The 13068-nt window shown below is 41.9% G+C and overlaps 1 long non-coding RNA gene across 1 annotated transcript in view; it reads right to left on the bottom strand.

Annotated features, from left to right (window-relative positions):
* Positions 1-650: 650 nt before the first annotated feature.
* Positions 651-13068, bottom strand: part of LOC121292510 — a 30431-nt gene continuing 18013 nt past the window's right edge. Inside the window, exons 2-3 of the long non-coding RNA XR_005946282.1 lie at positions 1675-1919; positions 651-1039 (exon numbers count right to left, since the gene is read on the bottom strand). This is a non-coding gene — a long non-coding RNA (uncharacterized LOC121292510). The remainder of the gene's footprint in view (positions 1040-1674; positions 1920-13068) is intronic.

Below are 13068 nucleotides of genomic sequence, written 5' to 3'. Positions count from 1 at the left end.
ATTCCTGCTCACACGGGCAAGTATAAGTAACTTTCACATTTAAATACCTGAAAGATCACATGCGCGACCCCACTCATCCCTCTTATCCCACCTGTGGATGAGGTTTATACAAATCTCTCCTACCCGCCTGCCCATTGCGCCCATGTGACATCTGAAGATCACACGGGCTGTGAAAAATCGTATTCAATTGCTGCCTCAAGGGCCTTAACTGGCCTGTTAATTAATGGCGGGCGCGCATCCGAACTGATAGCGCGCCCGTCTTCTGAAGTATCACAATAGTGCAAGGTGACGTTGGGACGCATGCCTGATGTCACTGAGCATCATTTTATGCGTTGGCGTGTGGGGCCTGCCCCTGCCCACCAACGGGAAAATTCTGCCCCAACTTTCAGTAGCGGCATAAAATGTTAAAAAGCAAAAACGGTAAAACTAAAGGCATTTTATTTGACAGTGCATAACATTCGCAAAAAATAATGTTATGGACAGGGGAGAGAGGCAAACATGAACTTCTTTATTTTTCTCACTGTCTGCCTTTAAGCAGAGGTGTTTTAATTTTTGAAATAGGCTGTGGCGTGTTTCCCCAAACCCTTGGTTTATGATGTCAATTTTTAAAGTGATTCGCAGTAAACTGTCTTCAGGATTAAATCAGAAATATGGTTTATTCACACATTCAAACCCAAGGAATGGTCACAACTTCATATATGTGCACGAGCACATAATAAGATAAGAAAAATGAGTTTTTACAACTATGAGTAACTTAAAAAGAAAAGAACCACAGATATGTATATCAGTTCACGTGATTGCTGGAGTCCACGAAGTCAGAGTTCAATAACTTCATGGAGGAGTTACAGTTCAGGTGGATTCAGCTAGCTGAAGTAGGAGTTGTAGAATTCCTGTAAAGTTGATGGCGATGCAGCAAGATGAGGTTAGCATTCAGAGACATGGCCTGTTCAGCAGGCGATGACAGGAATCTTTCAGATGAACACGCTTCGAGGAGGTTTGGACTTGATGCAGGCTGTTGGTCAGCCTGGAGTCCTGCAGGCTGGAGGTTAAACAGCAGGTTGAGTTGCAAGTCTAGAAATGTAATAGTAAAACTTTCCAAAGGCCAGAAGCTTAGGCCATGTAATGTTGCCAATTAATGATCCAGTTGCAAGCCAACAAGCGGTTTCTATAGCCAGAATTTTACATTCGGCGTGTGGGCGTGCGCCCGACATCGCCGTGAACTCACACAATATTTCATTTGGTGAAATTAAGGCAATTAATAAGGTAATTAAGTTGAATTTTACACAGCCCATCCAACCTTACGGTTGGTGGGCAGGCGGAAAGGCTCAGCAGCCTTTATATTTTTTAGGAAACATCATCCACTAGCCGGATGAGGTTTCCAAAAGCTATTGCAAATTAATAAAAATTTCTTTTGCCATTAAAAACATGTCTCATCTCATGTCAATACTAGTTTTTTTAAAAAGCGCTTCGATCTGTCTGAGGCAGCTCCATGTTCAGCGCTATCGCTCGTGATCCACGCATGTCGTGCCTTAAATGGCCTGTCCACATGAAATCATGTTTGGGAGCTGATTGTGAGCAGTGGTTGGTCCCTGACTGCCCCTACCCATGCCCACCAAGCCCATACACCAAATGCAAAATTCTGGCCTATATCTCTGGTCAAAATCCATTGTTCACCTTAGGACATAGATAGTGGCTATTAGCACCCCTGCAGGTATAACTAGTTTTGATGGGGAGACAGGTCATCTGCTGGTCTCTGGTTTCATTGATTGTAATGTGTCCTCAAAATGAGAGGTGTGAGATTCCACAAGGATGAGGGTTGAGCTTTTGTCCTGCAACTGTTGTTGGAAATTTCCAGAAACTGTAGTCAACTTATGAATCATATGACCTGTAGCAGTCATCTTTTGGTTCAGCCATGTCCACTTTTTAAATAAGCAAAAAAAAGTAAGGAATGATTTAAACAGTTTATGATCTCTTTCATGTCTTATAAACATGGCATTTGATTAATTAATAGCAAAAATACTAATACATGGGTTTGCTCCAATAAACATTATGGAGCAATGGATACTTGACTTTCAGAAGAGATGGATGGAATTGATATGGGGGTGTGAGTAACCCTGATAAAAGATCTGGGCTTGGAAAATTAAGAGGTCAAATCAAATTGGGTGGAGTTTAGAAATAACAATGGACAAAGCACATTGTTGGGACTAATTTAGAGGTCCCCTCACAGTAGTGCTAATGTTGGGCAGGGTATAAATTGGGAAATTACATTGGGAAATTAGAGATGGGTGTAACAAGGGTAATACAGTTGTATTATATGGGGGACATTTCTATTCATATAAACTGAACAAACCAAATTTGTAGTAATAGTGTGGAAGATGAGTTCGTGGAATGCATACAAATAGGTTTTATTGATTAGTATGTCAAGGAACGAACTAGGGAACAGCCTTTTTAAAATATAATATTGTGCAATGAAAATGGGTGAATTAATAACCTTGAAGTAAATAAGACTCAAGTGAATGTAATATGATAGAATATATACTGAGGTTGAGAGTGATTCAATTGAGTATAAAACTCGGGTCTTAAATATGGACGAAGTTGGCTAAGGCAGATTGAGAAACTAAATTAAAAGGTATGGTAGACACGCAATGTCATACATTTAAGAATTCATTTATAATTTGCAACAAATATATAATTCCCTTAAAGAGTAAAAATCCTAGGAGAAAAGTGGTCCCACTTTGGCAAGCAAGAGAAGTTAAAGATATTAAATTGAAGGAAAGGGGCCTATAACATTGCTAAAAAGAATAGTTAGCTTGAGGATTTTAGAATTCAGCAAAAGATGGCCAAGGAATTGGTAAAGAAAAATTATAATATGAGAGTAAACTAGCAAGAGACATAACAACAGATTTTAAAAGCCTCTATAGGTATGGAAAAATGAAGAGATTTGTGAAAGTAAGCATGGGTCTCTTAGAGGCACAGAAGGAAGAAATTAGAATGGGAAACAAACAATTGGCAGAGACATTAAGATCATAAGAAATAGGAGGAGGAATAGACCACTTGGCCCCTTGAGTCTGGTCCACAATTCAATAAGATCATGGCTGATCTGATTGTGGCTCTCACTCCATTTTCCTGCCTGCCCTCCATAACCATTGATCCCTTGGCTCCCTTGTTGATGAAAAATCTAACTCAAAACTTGAATATATTCAATGACTCCGCCTCCAATGCTCTATGTGGAGCAGTATTCCAAAGACTACTGGCCCTCTGAGAGCAAAAATTTCTCCTAATCTCCATCTTAAATGGGAGACCCCTTATTTTTAAATTGTGCCCCTTAGTTGTTGATTTCCTCAAGAAAGGAAACATCTCCAGAATCTAGGAAATTTTGCAAGATTACAATCAATGCATCAATTATCTCTGCAGCAACTCCCTTTAAGACACTAGGATGCTGGCCAGAAGGTCCAGGGGACTTTGTAGCCTTTAGTCCAATTAGATTTTCTAGTATCTTTTCTTTAACAATGATTATTTTTAGTTCCTCCCTCCCTTTTGCCCCTGCTTTTCTGCTATTCTAGGGATGCTTTTTAATGTCTTCTACTGTGAAGACAGTTACAAAACACTTGTTCAAAGTCTCTCCATTTCCTTGTTTCCCATTATTAATTCGCAGTCTCACCCTCTAAAGGACCAACTACTCTTGCTACTCTTTTCCTTTTTATATACTTGAGGTTTTTACCCTGATTTTACATTCTTACTACTTTGATCTCATATTCCAGTTTCTCCCTCTTTACTTTTCTTTAGTCACCCTTTGCTGGATTCTAAAATTCTCCCAATCTTGTTTCTTTGCAGCATTGTACATCTTTCCTTTCAATTTGATACCTTTAATTTCCTTAGTCATGGTTGGTATTCTTTTCATAGAGTCACTCCTTCTCAATGGAATATATCTCTGCCACTGCTTCTCTACAGTCTTACCTTTTAACTTATTTTTCCATTCCACTTTAGCCAACTCTATCTTCATACCCTTGTAATTGCCTTTATTTAATACTTATTATTTAAGATCAGGTTTCAGGCCAAAACCTTTCACTCTCAAACTGAATGTGAAATGCTATCATGTTATGATTACTCTTACCTAGAGGATCCTATATGAGAGCCAATAAAGTAATCTGTCTCATTAGACATTATCAGGCCTAATCTATATTATATATCTATATATCCTTTTCATAGTTGGTTCCAGGATATACCGTTCTAAGAAACTGTCCCGAATACATTCTATGAACTCATCCTCCAGCTACCTTTGCCAATGCGATGTGCCCACTCTGTATGATATGATCTGGTTAGGGACCGTTACCATTTAAAGAGAAATACGAACACCTCGTTTTAACCAATACGTCTCAAAATTTCACATTTTTAAACAAAAACACAAACTTTATTGTATATAAAACACTTAAACAGAACAAGCACTATTAACTTAACAATATGGTTTATAACTTCATATGTTATTTAGTCAGATTTACCTCTTCCACCAACAAGTCTCTCAAAAGACAGATCAATCTTAAAGTCATTCACTTCTGTAGGAACCACACACAAGTGTGCCACAGTCCTCTGGAGATTACTTTAATTCTTTTCAGCTCTGGGTATTTTTGGAGTTAAACATTTAATTTCCATCTTTTGAATGTGGTTGCCCCAGTCTCTTGTTCTGGTTACATTTCCAATACTTCTAATTGCTAATCTGCTGGTTACTTCCTCTTTCCAAAGACTCAGTGAGGACCACTGTAGATTCTTCCACTATTTTCAATTTAGGCAACGTTCAAGCTTCTGTCCCTCACAAAATTCAAACCAAGATTAATTCCTGCCCGCCTTCCACATGGTGAATGATGAAGTTAGTTTTTCACTCTGCTTACAATGCAAGCCAATCTAATTATAATTTACTTTGGCTATCTTCTCAAACTGCACACATCAATTCCAAACTGCAACCACTATTTTGATTGCTCTGCATCCCTTTATACAGCCTCCACCAGTTTCAGTCTGCCCAGAGTTTTGGTTCCAAACGTCAGGTTCAGCTTTTGTTTCCTTAGAAATGGGGCAGGTCAGTTTTTTTCCTATGTTTCCTTTTCCTGTTTCCATTTTCAGTTTCTGTTTTCAGTTAGATCATGCATTGTTTCAGTTTCTCCATCTGCTGTTTAATGCTCTATCTCTTCCATTTTGACCTTTTAAGTGTAACAACCTCCCAGGTTCTTTATGTTGCATTTCCCAATTTTCAAGAGATAAAACTTTAATTCTGAAAACTACAAGTTAGATTCTAAAATTAAAAGATATATTCTAAGAAACATGAACCATGAACTAGATATTCATATTAATGAAGATTAAAATCTCCCCACGATTACTGCAGTATCTTTCTTACAAGACCCCATTTTTTCTTGAAGTATACTCTGTCCTGCAGTGTAGTACTGTCAGGGGCCTATAAGCTGTTCCCTCCACTAATGACTTCTTTCCTTTGATATTCCTTATCTCCACCCAAACTGCTTTTCCGTTTTGATCCTCTGAAGCAGCCATGGCAGCTGGTGAAATTTAAATTCAATCAATAAATCCAGAATTGAAACCTAGTCTCAGTAATAGTGACCATGGAAACCATCATTGCTTGCTGTACAAACCCACCTGGTTCACTAATGTCCTTCAGGAAAGGAAATCTGCCATCCTTACCCGGTCTGACCTACATGTGACTCCAGATCCACAATAATGTGGTTGACTCTGAAATGGCCTAGCAAGCCACTCAGTTCAAGGGCAATTAGGGGTGGCAAAAAAATGCTGGCCTTACCAGTGACGCCCAAATCCCATGGAAGAATAAAGAAAACAAGATAATTTCTCACCATGTACTGATCTCATCCTTTATTAACAGAGCTGTCTTACCTCCTTTTCCATTCTTCCTGTCCTTCTGAAATGTTAAATACCATTGAATTGTCAGGTCCCAGCTGTGCCCACTTTGCAATCATGTCTCTGTAATGGCTATCATATCATACTCATTTATTTCTGTTTGTGCTGTCAATTCATCCATGTTGTTGCAAATACAAATGCTGCATGCATTCAGATAAAGAGCCTTTAATTCTGTCTTTTCGCTATTTCACCATATTTTGACCTTAGTTTCTGGTGCGCTCTTTTGTTTCTACATACTGTCACTTTCTGTTACCATTACCCAGCTCATTAATCTGCATTATTACCTTGTCCTTTCTCTTTAACATTTGAAATCTCACCTCACGTGAACCCACCCTCTCACTATTTACTTTAATGACCTGTCTACAGCACTAGTTATATGATTCACCAGCACACAGATCCCAGAGCAGTTCAGGCGAAGGCCATCCCTATAGTATAACTCCCTCTTTCACCAGTACTGTGCAAGTGCTCCAGGAATGAAAACCCATTCTTCAACACCAATTGCTGAGCCACGGATTCAACTCTGTGATCTTATTTAGCCTGTGCCAATTTTGCTTGCGGCTCAGGCAGTAATCAAGAGATTATTACCTTTTCGGTTCTGCTTTTTATTTTAATTCCTAGCTGCTCATACACCCTCAGCAGAATCTCTTTCTTAGTCTCACCTATGTCTTTGGTACCCACCTGGACCACAACAACTGGATCCCTCCCCTCATAATCCAGGTTCCTCTCCAGCCCTGAGGAGATGCCATTAACTCTGGCATTGGGCAGCCAAAAGAGCTTTAGTGACTCACAGTCTCAGCGAACAGTGTCCAGGCCCCTAATTGCACTGTGCCTACTGCATTCCTTTTTGCTCCCCTGAATTGAATAGCCCCCTGCACCACAGTGCTGTGGTCAGTTTGCTCATCCTCCTTGGAGTTCCTGCAGTGTCTACACAAGCTGCAAGAACATTGAAGCTGGTGGGCAAATGCAAGGTTTGAGGCTCCCCCACTGTTGCTTCCACCTGCCTCTCTTACAGTCACTAACCAGGACCAAATCTGAAATACATAGCCTAAAGGAAACAAAGAATGCCTCCTGAATCAAAGAATTCAGATAACATTTCCTCTCCATGATGCATTGCAATGTCCAAAGCTTGGACTTTAGCTCATCAGCTCTGAACCAAAGTTCCTTGAGCTGAGGACACTTGCTACAGATGTGATTCTCATAGATCACATAGGTATCCACTAGCTCCCACATGCTCCCACCTACCACTCCAATACCAACTTAAAATACTTCCCCAGTTTAGAAAACTTTAAAAACTCACCAACCTGCATATCTAATTAATGTCTCCTGGCTTCAGCTCTTGGGTCTTATCTCCACCTCTCTTTCTTGGGCCACTCCTTTTTTGTAAAAATCCAGACACACCTCCTCCCTCACTGCACCTAATTCCCTCTCTTACCAAATTCCAAGATTTAAGCATATTGCCTTGCTGCACTCAGACTCCAGCTGCCACCAAAATGTGACTTATTTTGTGCATAGGCTTCAGCTCCTGTATTTATACTAGCTCAGATTCCAGTGAATTGAGTCAGACACTACTGGCTAGGGAACCAGTTCTAACTAGTTTTCTGATTAACTAACTGCAGCTACCTCAAGCAGTGAACTTGTTTAAAACTAAGACTGAAAAAAACTTCAATTTATAGTTACAGTTTAAACATAACATAAGAATGTAAGAAATAGGAACAGGAGTAGGTCATTCTGCCCCTCAAGACAGCCCTACTATTCAATAAGATCATGGCTGATCTGCCCCAGACTTCAACTCCTCTTTCGTGCCAGCTCCTCATAGCCCTCAACTCCCCGATATTTCAAAAAACTATCTACCTCCTCTTTAAATACTTTCAGTGATCTAGTCTCTACAACTCTCTGGGCTAGAGAATTCCAAACATTCAGTACCCTCTGAGAGAAGAAATTCCTTCACATCTCAGTTTTAAACGGTGTCCCCTTATTCTGTAACTATGTCTCCTAGTTTGCAATTCCCCCACTAGGGGAAACATCTTCTCAATATCTACTCTATCAAACTCCCTCAGAATCTTGTACGCTTCAGTAAGATCACCCCTCATCCTTCTAATGAATAAAGGCCTGACCTGTTTAGCCATTCTTGATAAATCAACGCTTTCATCCCTGAAATCATCTTAGTGAATCCCCTTTGAGCTGCCTCCAATGCCAGTATATCCTTTCTTAAATACAGGGACCAAAACAATACACAGTACTCCAGGTGTGCCCTCATCAACACCCTGTACAGTTGTTACAAGATTTCCCTACTTTTAAACTCCAACCCACTAGCAATACAGGCCAAAATTCCATTTGCTTTCTTAATTAATTGCTGTACCTGCATGCTAACTTTTTGTGTTTCATGCACAAGAACACCCACATCCCTCAGTGCTGCACTTTTTTGGAGTCTTTCTCCATTTAAATAATAGTCTGCCTTTTGATTTTTCCTACCAAAGTGCATGACCTCACACTTTCCTACATTAAACTCCATCTGCCAAGTTTTTGCCTACTCACTCAACCTTGCAGATTCATAATGTCCTCATCACAACATGCCCATTAATCCCAATTCTCTGTCTTCTGTGTGTTAGCCAATTCTCAATCCATGCTAATACATTACCCCCAATACCATGAGCAATATCTTGTGCAATAATACCCTACATCTAGGTGATTTGTGTTGGCCCGAGTTGAGTGCAATGCCTGACTTGGCGGCTGCGACAAAGGACGGTGCGTCCCGTAAGGCGTCGAAACAGTCGCTGATTAAAGTCACCAAGAAGCCGCCTAAGAAGCGGAGAAAATTTCGCAAGCAGAGCTATTCCATTTACGTGTACAGGGTGTTCACCCAGGTCCACCCTTCCACCAGGATCTCGTCCAAGGCCATGAGTGTTATGAATTCCTTCGTTATCGACATTTTCCAGCGCATCGCCTCCGAGGCGTCGCACCTCATTCACTACAACAAGCGCCGCACCATCTCGGCCCGGGAGATCCAGAGCGCCGTCCGCCTCATGCTGCCGGGGGAATTGGCCAAACACGCCATCTCCGAAGGCACCAAAGCGGTCACCAAGTACACCAACTCAGTTCAAGTCGACAATTCTGAAGATTATATAAAAAAAAACCCTACATCTACCAGTTCCCCTTTATCAATTCTGCTTGTTATATCCTCAAAGAACTCCAGCAAATTTGTCAAACATGATTTCCCTTTCACAAAACTATGTTGACTCTGTTTGATTGTGCTAAGCTGTTCTACATGTCCTGCTATATCCTCCTTAATAATGGACTCTAGCGTTTTCGCAACAAAAGATGTTAGGCTGACTGGCCTATAGTTTCCTGCTTTTTGTCTCCCTCCCTCTTAAACAGGGACATGACATTAATGGTTTTCCAATCCGCTGGGACCCTCCCAGTGAGTTCTGGAATATTTCGACCAATGCCTTTACTCTCTCTGCAGCCACTTCCTTTAAAACCCTTGGATACAGGCCATCAGGTTCTGGTGACTTGTCTACCTTTAGTCCCATTAGTTTCTCAAAATCTTTGTCCCTTGTGATAGAGACTATTACAAGATCTTTCTTCCCATTAGCTCCTTACTAATCTGATATCTTTGGAATGTTCATAGTGTCCTCCAAGATGAAGACCGATGCAAAATATTAATTTAAATTATCTGCCATTTCCCTGTTCAGCATTATCAATTCCCCAGTCGCATCCTCCAAGGGTTCCACGCTAACTTTAGCTACTCTCTTTCTTTTTATATACCTGCAGAAGCTCTTGCTGTTTGTTTTATATTTTGTGCCAATTTACTTTCATAATTAATTTTCTCCCTATTAGCTTTGTGGTCATCCGCTGCTGGATCCTAAAAAATTCCCAATCCTCTGGTCTACAACTAGTTTTCGCTGCTTTGTATGCCTTAGTTTTTGATTGGATACTCTCCTTGACCACGGGTCAACCACGGGTAGTTCATCCTTCTCATCAAGTCCTTCTTTTTGACCAGGATAAATTTTTGCTGAGTGTTATGAAATATCTGCTTAAATGTCTGCCGCTACTCATCTACTGACCTTCCCCTTAGTCTATTTTCCCAGCCCACTTTAGACAACTCTTTCTTCATACCTCTGTAATTGCCCTTATTTAAGTTGAGGACACTGGTTTGAGATCCGAGTTGCTCGCTCTCAAACTGAATTTGAAATTCTGCCATGTTGTGATCGCTACCCCCTAGAGGATCCTTAACTACAATATCTCTTATTAATCCCACCACATTACACATTACTCGATCTAAATTAACCTGTTCCTGGGTAGGTTCTGCAACATATTGCTCTAAGAAACAATCCCTGGTGCATTCTGCAAATTCATCTTCCATGTTACCCCTGCCAATCTGATTTGTCCAGTCAATTTGCAGATTAAAATCACCCATGACAATTCTAGCGCCCTTCTTACATGCCTCCATTATTTCCCGATTTATACTTTACCCTACAGTGAGGCAACTCTTCGTGACTCCCACCCGTGACTTCTTCCCCTTGATATTCCTTATTTCCACCCAAACTGACTCCACATCACGATCGATTGCACCTATATCACTACTCACCATCGCGCTGATACTTTCCTTTATTAACAAAGTTACCACACCTCCTATTCGTTTTTGCCTATTTTTCTGGAACATCAAATGCCCTTGAATATTGATTTCCCAGTCTTGGTCACCCTGCAACCATGTCTCTGTAATAGCTATCAAGTAATATCCATTTATTTCTATTTGTGCCATCAACTCATCTACTTTGTTACAAATGCTGCATGCATTCAGATAAACAGCCTTAAGCTTTGACTTTTTACCATTATTACTCATTCTGGTTCTAGTTTCTGCTGCACTCTTCTGCTTATATTTTCTGCCCCTTCCTGTCACACTTTGATTTTCATTTGCCTCTTCATTACCCTGCACCTCTGCTCTCGATTATTTTTGATTTTCGAAACTTCCCTTCAATTGAACCCTCCCCCAAAACTAATTAGTTTAAAGCCCTATCTACAATCCTAGTTATACTATTCGCCAGGACACTGGCCCCAGCATGGTTCAAATGAAGCCCGTCTTAACAGAACAGCTCTCTCCTTCCCCATGGTGCCAGTGCCCCATGAATCGGAACCCATTTCTCCCACACCAATCTTTGAGCTACGTATTTACCTCTCTAATCTTATTTACCCTACACCAATTTGCACGTGGCTCTGGTAAGAATCCGGAGACTGTTACCTTTGTGGTTCTGCTTTTTAGTTTATCAGTTAAGTTAATGCTAAATTCAAACTTGACTAGAGTTTAGAAGGAGATTTTTAAAATATATTCTGCCATGGGATGTGGGTGTCATTAGCAAGGCCAGTATTTGTTGCTCATTCCTAATTGTCCTTGAGCTTGTGTCTTGCTCAGCCATTTCAGTGTGCAGTCAGAGGCAACCAAATTGCTCTGGGTCTGGAGTCACATGTAGGCCATACCAGGTGAGGATGAAATATTTCCTTTCCTAAGGGACATTAGATGGGTTTTACAACAATCTACGATCAAGCCTTAAAACTCCTTCACTTACCAGATTCCCAGATTTAAGCATGCGGTGGCACCCCACTCTGTCTCCAGCTGCCACCTTTGTGTGACCTACCTGAAATAAGTTGCATCTGTCTTCATGGTGGAAGGCACAAAGAACATTCTGGAAATGGTAAAACAAAAACAGAATTACCTCGAAAAACTCAGCAGGTCTGGAAGCATCGGCGGAGAAGAAAAGAGTTGACGTTTCGAATCCTCATGACCCTTCCACAGAGGGTTACAGTATTGACCTCAGCTGGTCATTGCCAATGTGGGAGATGGTTTGGGCATCAACTTTCACAGCTCGGTGCCCATCCATTCATGGTGAGCAGGGAGGTCCAAAGCGATCTCACGTCAGCGCAGCAGCTGCTTGTTGTCTCTGCGGGCGCCTCTCAGGGCTCTCTGGATGAGGGTGGCAGCTCCTCTGCCCCTCTCCCAGTGACTGTAGCATCCGGTGAGTCTGCAACGACTGGGGAGATGCCAGCTGTGGAATTCGCAGCTCTCTCCCAGGCAGAGCCAGCACTGGCTCCATGGGCCAGAGGATGACTGCCGAGGTCATCAAGGCCAACAGGAGAGCAGAGTCAGTAGGCTGTCTCAGATGCCACTCCAAGCGATGGGGAAGCACCAACATGTAGCACCCGGAAACAAAAACATAAGGCATCCTAAGCACGCCAAGGGTTTTTCACTGGTGCTTTTGTGTTGGCCCAAGATGAGGTCCTTATGATTTGCTTTGTTTGGTAACACTATTCTCTTTTATTTGGAATAAATTGGATTGCTTGACAGAATAAATTCATATATGTTACCATGGGTGACATGGCTGAGGGTGCCTCTTTTCTTCTGCATGTGTATAGTTTCCAAAGCTGTAATGAATGCTTGGTTGGACATTCAGCTTTATTAACAAGGCCATTATTGACTGTTCCTAACCTGGCAGATTTTGCACTTAGGTGTCGAGTATCAAGCCTACTGCCCAGGCTTGTCCTGGTGGTCCATCTGTGGTGTGCTAGCTGAAGGTTTGTTGGTTAAAGCCTCCTGGGTGTCCCTGCCTCCCTGGAGTATGCCTGGGTCAGTGCCTACCCCTTCAGCATTTCCCTGCGCATGCTCATCCTTGGACTCAAAGTTGGACTCATATTGTGCAGCCACAGGCACTGCGTCATCTTCATTGTCCACTGTGTCCCTCCTTTCCAGCGCAAGATTGTGGGGTGCGCAGCATGCAACCACTATTACTAAGACATGGTCTGAGAGCCTCTCCACCACATCCCATGTGGAGGCGTGGCACCTATTGTACCGCTACTCGGCTTCTGTTCTTGGATGGCGGAGAGGTGTCATGAACCACCTTCTGAGGGCATAGCCCTTGTCACCCAGCAGCCATCCATCCAGCCGGGCTGGATCACTGAAGAGCCCCGGCACCTGGGAGTGTCTGAGGATGTAGGTATCGTGGGAGCTGCCTGGGGACCTCGCACAGACTTGTAGAATCAGCATCCTGTGAACACACACTATCTGCACTTTCATGGTGTGGAAGCCCTTCCTGTTGACCAAGGCACTGGACTCACCTGCTGGCGCCTTGATGGCCACACGCATGCAGACTATTGCATCCT

The sequence above is a fragment of the Carcharodon carcharias genome, chromosome 1 (genome assembly GCF_017639515.1).
Source record: "Carcharodon carcharias isolate sCarCar2 chromosome 1, sCarCar2.pri, whole genome shotgun sequence".
NCBI classification, from domain to species: Eukaryota; Metazoa; Chordata; class Chondrichthyes; order Lamniformes; family Lamnidae; genus Carcharodon; species Carcharodon carcharias.
Note: the sequence above shows the minus strand (reverse complement) of the source record. Positions and strands in the feature narration are given on the sequence as shown.